The sequence below is a fragment of the Sorex araneus genome, chromosome 7 (genome assembly GCF_027595985.1).
Source record: "Sorex araneus isolate mSorAra2 chromosome 7, mSorAra2.pri, whole genome shotgun sequence".
Taxonomy (NCBI): domain Eukaryota; kingdom Metazoa; phylum Chordata; class Mammalia; order Eulipotyphla; family Soricidae; genus Sorex; species Sorex araneus.
This window is the reverse complement of record NC_073308.1, coordinates 14,198,106-14,206,016: the sequence shown is the minus strand read 5'-3', so window position 1 is coordinate 14,206,016 and position 7,911 is coordinate 14,198,106. Positions and strand designations below refer to the sequence as shown.

The window sequence follows — 7,911 nt, the reverse complement described above, 5'->3', positions numbered from 1 at the left end:
GCGCCCCGCCCTGCGCGAGGAGGGGCCGCGGGGAAACTGAGACTGGGGCGACCCCTCCCCCTCTGCAGCCAGGCTCTACGGGGCAGTGCCTGCGCCCCTCACACTGGGAACTAGCGCGGCGGAGGAGGGGACGGTCAGCGGCGGAGGAGGGGTCCGGCCTCCCGATTAGGGGCCCAGGGTCTCCTGTCACTCCTGCCCGCTGGCGACGGAGCGGAAAGCTCTGGAAACAGCTCCCGGTGCCATGACCCTTGTGCTGGACACCTGCAGACTGGGGGATAGGGCGTGTCTCCCACGGGCAAAGGCCAGGTTCCTCGCACCAAGTGGGACGAGGGGTGAGCACCCCTGCAACTCGGAAACGTGCCTGGCTAGAACATTCGGCTCCACGGGCGGAGGACCCCAACGGGCCGGGGGGCTCCGCGAAAGCAGGTCTGGGCAGCCAGGGCCACGTGGGGGCTGGTGAAGACCAGACATCAACTCGCTCAGTCTAAGCACCGCATGCAGTGAAACCGCCCGCGCACCTCCCCAGGAAAGTGACAGGCGCCCCTCCCCATCCCAGCAGGCCGCACTGTGCGAGCCTCCCGCCCCCTGCAGAACCCCTGGCATGGCTCACCAGCCGCTCTGTGGGAGTTGTGATGCCTGCTGTAAGGCCGGATTCAAAAGCAATGAAAGACCCCCCCAAGGACCCTCCCGGTGGGGGTCTGAGCAAGCGGCGGGGGCGGGGGAGGGGCGGACTGCCGGTCCTGAACTCAATGGGGCTCGGGTGTCCTGGCTCCTGGCGATGGGAGGGTCTGTGTCCCTGGCCAGACGTGGGCAAGCAGAGGGATCATGCTGCCCACACGTGGACTTGAGCATCTCTCTCTCTCCACAGTGAGGGCCTCCCAGATTAGCCCGAGACCGCCCTGCCCACCTCCTCCGAGTGCCCAGCGGCCGGCCTTGAAGTTTGGGGATATAACCCTCATAACACACACAGCGTGTTAGATGGGGGTTCCTCTTATATTTGGGGACCCTATGCTGCCGAGGGGCAGAGCGTGCTTGTGACGTTGGTGTGAACGTGCTAAACACCTCGCTAAAACCGAGAGCGTGCCCAGGCCCCGGAGTCTCTGCAAAAGCACCTAGACTGAAAGTGTGGCTTTGAAAGGGGTGGTGGGAGCCAGGGACACAGGCAGTTCAAAGGGCTTTGGCTAAGGGCACCCCAGTCTCCTACACATGGCTGGGTCTGACCAAAAATCGTTTTCAGGGGTCACATCTAATGACATTTAATTTGGCTTTTCCTTTGATGCTCATGTTTATGTCCAGTCCCATTTAGCAACAAACAGCAAATGCACCAAAATAGCTCCAGAGAAACCTCCAGGGCCTCAGACCATGTCATGAAGAGTTCGTCGAATTCTGATGCTGTCTGTTGCAGGGTCTCTCAGCCCACACACAGCTCTCCAAGACAAAATGTTATTGCAAAATGTATTCACAGACAAAATCATTTTCCAAGTTGTTGTAACACCTGGAGCCATTTGTTAGAAGGGAACTCGCATCTGTTGCTTATTCTGAGTATTATTACTTGTATTAATTTAGCATTAACTTTAGTGAGCTGTTAATCTTAAAAATAAAAACCCACTGTGTGCAAACCACAGCTTTTTCATATTCCAGACAAATAAAAGAGGGGATTTTGGTTGGGCCACCCAGCTTGCGGTGCCCTGGGACCCTGAGCAGCTGCAGCATCACACCTGAGGCACAGACAGGCAAAGAATGTGCAGGGCCTTTGGGTCATTGACTCAGATTTTTGTTTTGCTTTTGGGACACACCTGACAATGCTCAGGGGCTACTTCCAACTTACAGCTGGGTGTCACACGGTGTTCAGTACTAAGCGGACCAGGCACTTGCCAGGGATTAAACCTGGGCCTTCTGCATACAAGCGTGAGGTCAACCTTTTGAGCCATCTGTCTGGATGTCAATAGGACTTTTTTTTTTTTTTTTAATGTTTCATGGGCTGGAGAGAGAGGACAAGAGCTAAGGCATCTGCTTGCACACGGCTGACCCGAGTTCAATTGCTGGCATCACATGTAGTCCCCCCGAGTTCCATCAGAAGTTAGGCCTAAGCACCACTGGGTGAGGCCCCCAAACAAAACACTGCCCCAGACCATTTCTGCCAGGTGTGAGTGGCAGCCTGGCAGGCTGGTGGCTGGACAGTGCCCATGGCAGGAACACAAGCACTTGGACTTGAACTTGTCCATCCAGTGGCCCAGCAGGGGCAGGTGAGACCAGCCCAGGCTAGGAACAAGAGCTTCTCCCGGCTGCAAGACACAAGACACAGAGCAATAGCCAAGAGTGGCTCTGTTGGCAGAGGAGATCCTGTGGCTGGCGTCACGAATCAAGATGCTAAGTAGGATCAGCCCTATGCCCTGGACTGTTGCTCGGGCCCGGGCCATGACTTCCTACAACAGACAGTAAAGGAGTCCTCAGAGAGAAGAGGCAGTCCCACCTGGGCCAGGTCAGTGACCCCTGCAGCTTCCTCGCAGGGTGCTCCCCACAACCCTCTGCAGTTTATAGGGCTCCACTAGACAGGCAGGAGGGACCAGCTCGGTGGTCTTGACGACCAAGCTCTGCCCTTCCTAGAGGTGCACGTGGGAATTGGGGGAGATCACAGGGCTGGCCAACAGCTCCCCCCCCCCGCCACCCGCAATCTCCTTGGTGGCCTGTACTGGGAGGGGCTGCAGGCCCCTCTCCTGCAGTCAGTTCCCAGGTCTAGCCGGACGCGCAGCAGCAGTCTGGGCTCCTCTGGTCTTCACCAATCAGGCATTTTGCTAACCACCTCTACATAACTAAAAGAGATGGGGCAGGGTGTGGTTACCTGTGAGAGTCCCAGATGGACTAAGTTAAGCTTCTAGCTCTTCCTGAATCACTCCGGAAGGCTTCCTGGAGGTGGTGAGATACTAGGGCGGCACTTCCAGCCCCAAATTTCCTGATTTGTATGGCCTCATGAGTGGCCCAGATGGTGGTGATCCCATCCTGTCCTCACCCTGGTTCTTCATGGCAGCGTTTCAGAAACAGGCCTTCTGCAGAGGAGCTGAAGGGCGGGAAATGATGCCCGTTCCCTATCCCCAGGTAGATTGGGCTGGGAATGGGGCAGGAACCCTTTCTTCAATGTCCCTCTGACCGGAGTAAAGGTGACATGGACTCCAGAGAGAGCCCCACCTCCCAGGGTGCCATGTCACCCGTCACCTCTGTCGAGACAGTTGAAGAGCCAGGAGTGCAGGGACAGGGGTGTGGACCAACCACCGACTGTCCTGGGAACAAACTGCCCAGACGTCAGCCACCCATCGAGGCCCTGTGGGACACGGGCCATAGTGTCCAGCTCCAGACCTCCACTTGCACTGTCACTGTCCTGCTGTCCTGTTGACAGGGTCACTCCCGACAAAACCCAGCCAGACCGGAGGGTTCCCTGCCAGCACTCAGAGACACGGCTGTGCTGGGAACACTGCTGGGCTTCCACACACACAGCTTTGGGGGCACTCAGGGAGAGCCCCTCACCCCCTGGTGCGCCAAGGTGAGCACTGGGGGATGAAAACAGGTAACAGGGCTGGGTGGGGAGGAGGGGGCACTGAGAAGCTGGTGGGGCCTGGGAGTGTGGCTCAGGTGGCAAGGCGCTGCCTAGGGGCCTCCTTGGCTCCACACCAAAGCATGCCTTCCCTACGGGCCACCCCTGCCAGCACTCCAGCCAAAGTGTGCGAGGGAGCACGGGTCCCCGAGAACCACAGTGAGGGGAGGGGCAGCAGCTGGGGAAGGGAAGAAGTCCGAGGGCACTTTCATGTGCGTGGGCTCAGCAAGGCAGGTGTGAGCCGTCTCGCTGGACCCATGTGCACTACCCCTTCCCACTACAGGCCCTGCTGCGGGCCCCGCACCCAAGTGGCTGGGTGGGCCGGCGCTCAGACAGGCGGCACTGTGACTAGCAAGGCTTTATTTTGCAGAAGGCAGCCCCATGGCACCTCCTGACTGGGCTAGAAGCAGCTGCGCCCCAGTTCACAGTGTTCTGTGGTGTCCATGTCACAAGGCTGAGCTTGGCATCCCAGGGGCCACCCACCACTGGCCACTGAGAGGATGTTCAGGCTGGCTTTAGTCCTGCTGCACACAGAGGGGAGAGAGATCAGATGCACCTGTACTTGCTGTGCCGTTAGACTCACAGTTGTCTTTGAACTTAGAGAAAAAACAGAACTTGGATATCATTGCATTCAGATAAAAACACATCTTTAGGGAGTGTGAGGAGGATTTGGGCCACACCTGGTGATGCTCAGGGATCATTTCTGGAGGTACTTGGAGGACATATGGGATGCTGTGGATTGAACATAGTTTCAGCCGCATGCAAGACAAATGCTCTCCTCACGGAACTACCGCTCTGGCCCCTTGATGCTCCATAATGGGAAAAAAATCCACAATAGTAGAAACAAATGGTGGGGCCGGAACAATACTACAGTGGGGAGGGTACATGCCTTGCATGCAGCCAACCGAGTTCAAACCCCAGCATCCCATATGGTTCCAGAGCCTGGCAGGAAAAATTCTTGAGGGCCAGGAGTAAGCCCTGAGCATTGCTGGCTGTGACACACACACACACACACACACACACACACACACACACACACACACACACACACAAATGGTGAAGTTAGTAATTGATAATATAATAATAAAATCCCTGGATTTGTGCATTTTGGTTTTTAGGCCACCCCAGTGCTCAAGAGCTACTTGCAGCTCAGCGCTCAGGGCTTGCTCCCAGAGGTCACGTCCTGTCCCCACATATGGGGAACACAGCCCCTGAACCGTCTTTCTGGCCACTGAATTTGCATTCTGGATACTTATTTTCAATCTTATATTTATCTTCCAGCCAAAAACTGTCACAGATCAATAAGGACATGATATTAGTTCCTAAATTTTAAGACTTACTGAACGAAAGATAATAGCCATTGGGTATACCTGCTCCTGACCTGGTTTGATCCCTCGCACTGCAAGGGGTCCCTAAGCACCAAGAGAAGGAATCAGGGAGTGACCCTGAGTGCGGAGGAGCGGGGAGGGACCCTGAGTGCAGAGCAGGGAGGGACCCTGAGTGCAGAGCAGGGAGGGACCCTGAGTGCAGAGCAGGGAGGGACCCTGAGTGCAGAGCGGGGAGGGACCCTGAGTGCGGGGAGTGATCCTGAGTGCAGAGCCAGCGTGAGCTCTGCACACTGCAGTGTGGTTTGCAGCGGCAGTGGAGAGCCTGTCCGTGGGTGGCCAGGACAGCGCTGGGGGAGCCCGAGATCTGGCACCTGTCTGTGCACATGAGTAGTGAGGTGGGCAAAGCTGCAGATGGAGGCCTGAGCTCGGGACGCGCTGCCTGGGAGCCCTCTCCCTGGTGGGCCTAAGAACCCCTGATCAGGTGCCCTGAAGGGAGATTTCCAGGGGGAACTGTTTTTTTCAGGAAGGAGGTAGGCCCAATCCTTGTGGGCCCTCGAACTTCCTAGGGAGAGAGCAATCACAGCGCCACCCTCAGGCTGGAGGCCAGCTCTGCAGCCAGCAGCTGACAGGAACCCGAGGACCCTGCACCTCCCACTCCCCCAACCTGGTCCTTCCCAGCTCTTTGCCTGATGTCCTCCTCGACCAAGAGGCTCTTTCCTCTGCTGTCCCCACTGCCATGAACAGACCAGGGGTTGGGGAGGGACAGGACGGTGATGGCTCTCGGCTGCCTCAGTCAGCTACTGAGGCTTGATCAGCGCCAGGGACTAGGGCCACATCTAGGGGGCATTGGGGCATCCCAGGTCACACCCAGCAGTGCCAGGGCCCTGTGGAGCTGGGGGTAGAACTGAGGTGGTGCAGGCATGTGCCCTGACTCTTGTAATCTCTCTGGCTCAAAACAATCCAGGGTTTTGTTTATTTATTTTGGGGTTTAGGGCCACCCCCAGTGGTTCTCTGGGCGCTCTCCCAGATCTGCACTCAGGGATCATTCCTGGTGGGGCTTGGGTTTGTAAATATGATCTTTTGCACTACCTTTCTCAGTTTGCTTGTTCCTTGCTGCAAATAAAACTTCAGCACCCACCTGACCCATTTTTTATGGGAATTATGTTTGTGTTTGTGTTCTCTCTCTCCCTCCCTCCTTCCCTCCCTCCCTCCCTCCCTCCCTCCTTCCTGTTGATGCTGCTAGCATGGCTGTGAGTGGTGGGCCAAGGGCACACTCACCGGCCAAACTGAACCCATGGGCTGGTCTGGATGAGACGGCTGAGCAGTGAGACAGTACAAGCCTATCAAGTGCCCTGGATGGCGCAGTCACTGCTTCGCCTGTTCCTCTGCAAGATCATGCGCTAGAGTTTGAAAGAGGAAAAGTCATTTCTGAGTATCCAGATCCTCTCCCTGGTGGCCAGCTGGCAGCAGGTTTCAGCCTGGCAGTGAGCCACGGGGTGCTCGCCCCAGGGAAAATGCACAACACAATCTCTCACAGACTGTCCACTGCACCTGTGGCTCTAGCCTGAGTGGCCAGCACAGCCCCTGTCTATGGTGCCTGCACATGGACCCCGGGCCGCAAACTGTGGGTGACATGAGGCACTGACTTGGCAATTCCCCGTCACAGTATTACCAAGCGTGTAAGACTGGCCAAGGCCAGGCCACCAGAACCCAGAAGCTGAGGCAGCTTTATCTAACATGGGGGCCACCACCCACTTGGGCTCCGGGGCTCCCTTTGGCTCTATGCATCCGCACCCAAGGATATAACTGTGTTCAACCATTGTAGCTAAGCCTTGAACTACTGCAAGGACACAGGGGTGACACTCAGACTAAAGATCTTTCTTGTTTTTCTTCCATCCCACCCCTAGTGCTGCTCAGGGCTGTCTCAGCTCTGCACTCAGGAATCATTCCTGAAGGTGCTCAGGGACCATATAGGGTACCAGGTTGGCCGCATGCAAGGCGAGCACCTTCCTCACTGTGCTGTGGTGCCAACCCCACGACATTCTGTATGAGACATGAAGAGCCCAGGAGCTGATGTGTGCATGGCATCACACAGGTGTGCATGTTCTCTGCCCTATTTCAGTGTGTGGCACCATGAGGGGCTTGTTTTCTGACTTATTCCACTCAGTATGATCCTCCCCAAGTCCAGCCCTGCCATCTCTCACGAGAGGGTTCAGGCCTGAGAATGAGTTTAAAGGCCAAGAAAATGCTCCGTGTTCTGCAGGAGGTCTGGCAGGGTCCCTAGCTCCGTACGGCCTTCCCTGCCATGTCTCCTCCTCTTCAGGCCAAATGATCATCCACGTGGAAAGACTGAGACATATTGACACCACCAGCACACAACTCAATTTTAGAAAGAAATTTCAGAATCGCTATGCTGGGAAGAAGATTCTGCCTTCTATGTAATAATACTGGGTCTCCTGTATGTGGTGTCTCCCTTCTGTTATGGAGGCTAACTGCATCTGTGTCCAGACATACAACCAAATAGACCTGTCGGAAGGGTTGGTGCTAGTGCAGTAAAACTGCAGAACTGTTTGTTCTGCTGTCACTCTGATCTGGTTCTGGAACCTTCCCACCAGCCCAGAGGCCCCGTGCTCACTCAGAATGGTCAGTGTGGACCCTAGTCAGGATCACCAGGTCAACCTCCTTCCCCAGTGCCACCTCAGACAAGGAGGCAGGCCACCTAACTGGATGGCAGGCCTTCCTTAGGCTCCGCATGGCTGTTTCTCGGGTCCCCCTTTAGGAAAGCAACACGCAACAGCCCATTAGTACTGTGACTGGCGTCCTGAGAGCCTCACTCCTTCTCAGGAGCAGGGACACTCACTGCCAGCACAGTGGCCGGCAGGACTCAGCGGTGTGCGCTGTCGTACCTGAGATGACAAGGCAGATGGGAAGGAGATCGGTGCAGAGGCAGGTGGGCGACAGAGACAGGTGCACACAGCAGGCCGGACCCCTCAG

The 7,911-nt window shown here is 56.4% G+C and overlaps 1 long non-coding RNA gene across 1 annotated transcript; it reads right to left on the bottom strand.

Moving 5' to 3' along the window:
• Positions 1–3,989: 3,989 nt before the first annotated feature.
• Positions 3,990–7,911, bottom strand: LOC129406585 (uncharacterized). Its single transcript, XR_008631087.1, has 3 exons — positions 7,824–7,911; positions 6,196–6,317; positions 3,990–4,113 (listed from the first exon to the last, which is right to left on the bottom strand). It is a non-coding gene; the product is annotated as an uncharacterized LOC129406585 (long non-coding RNA).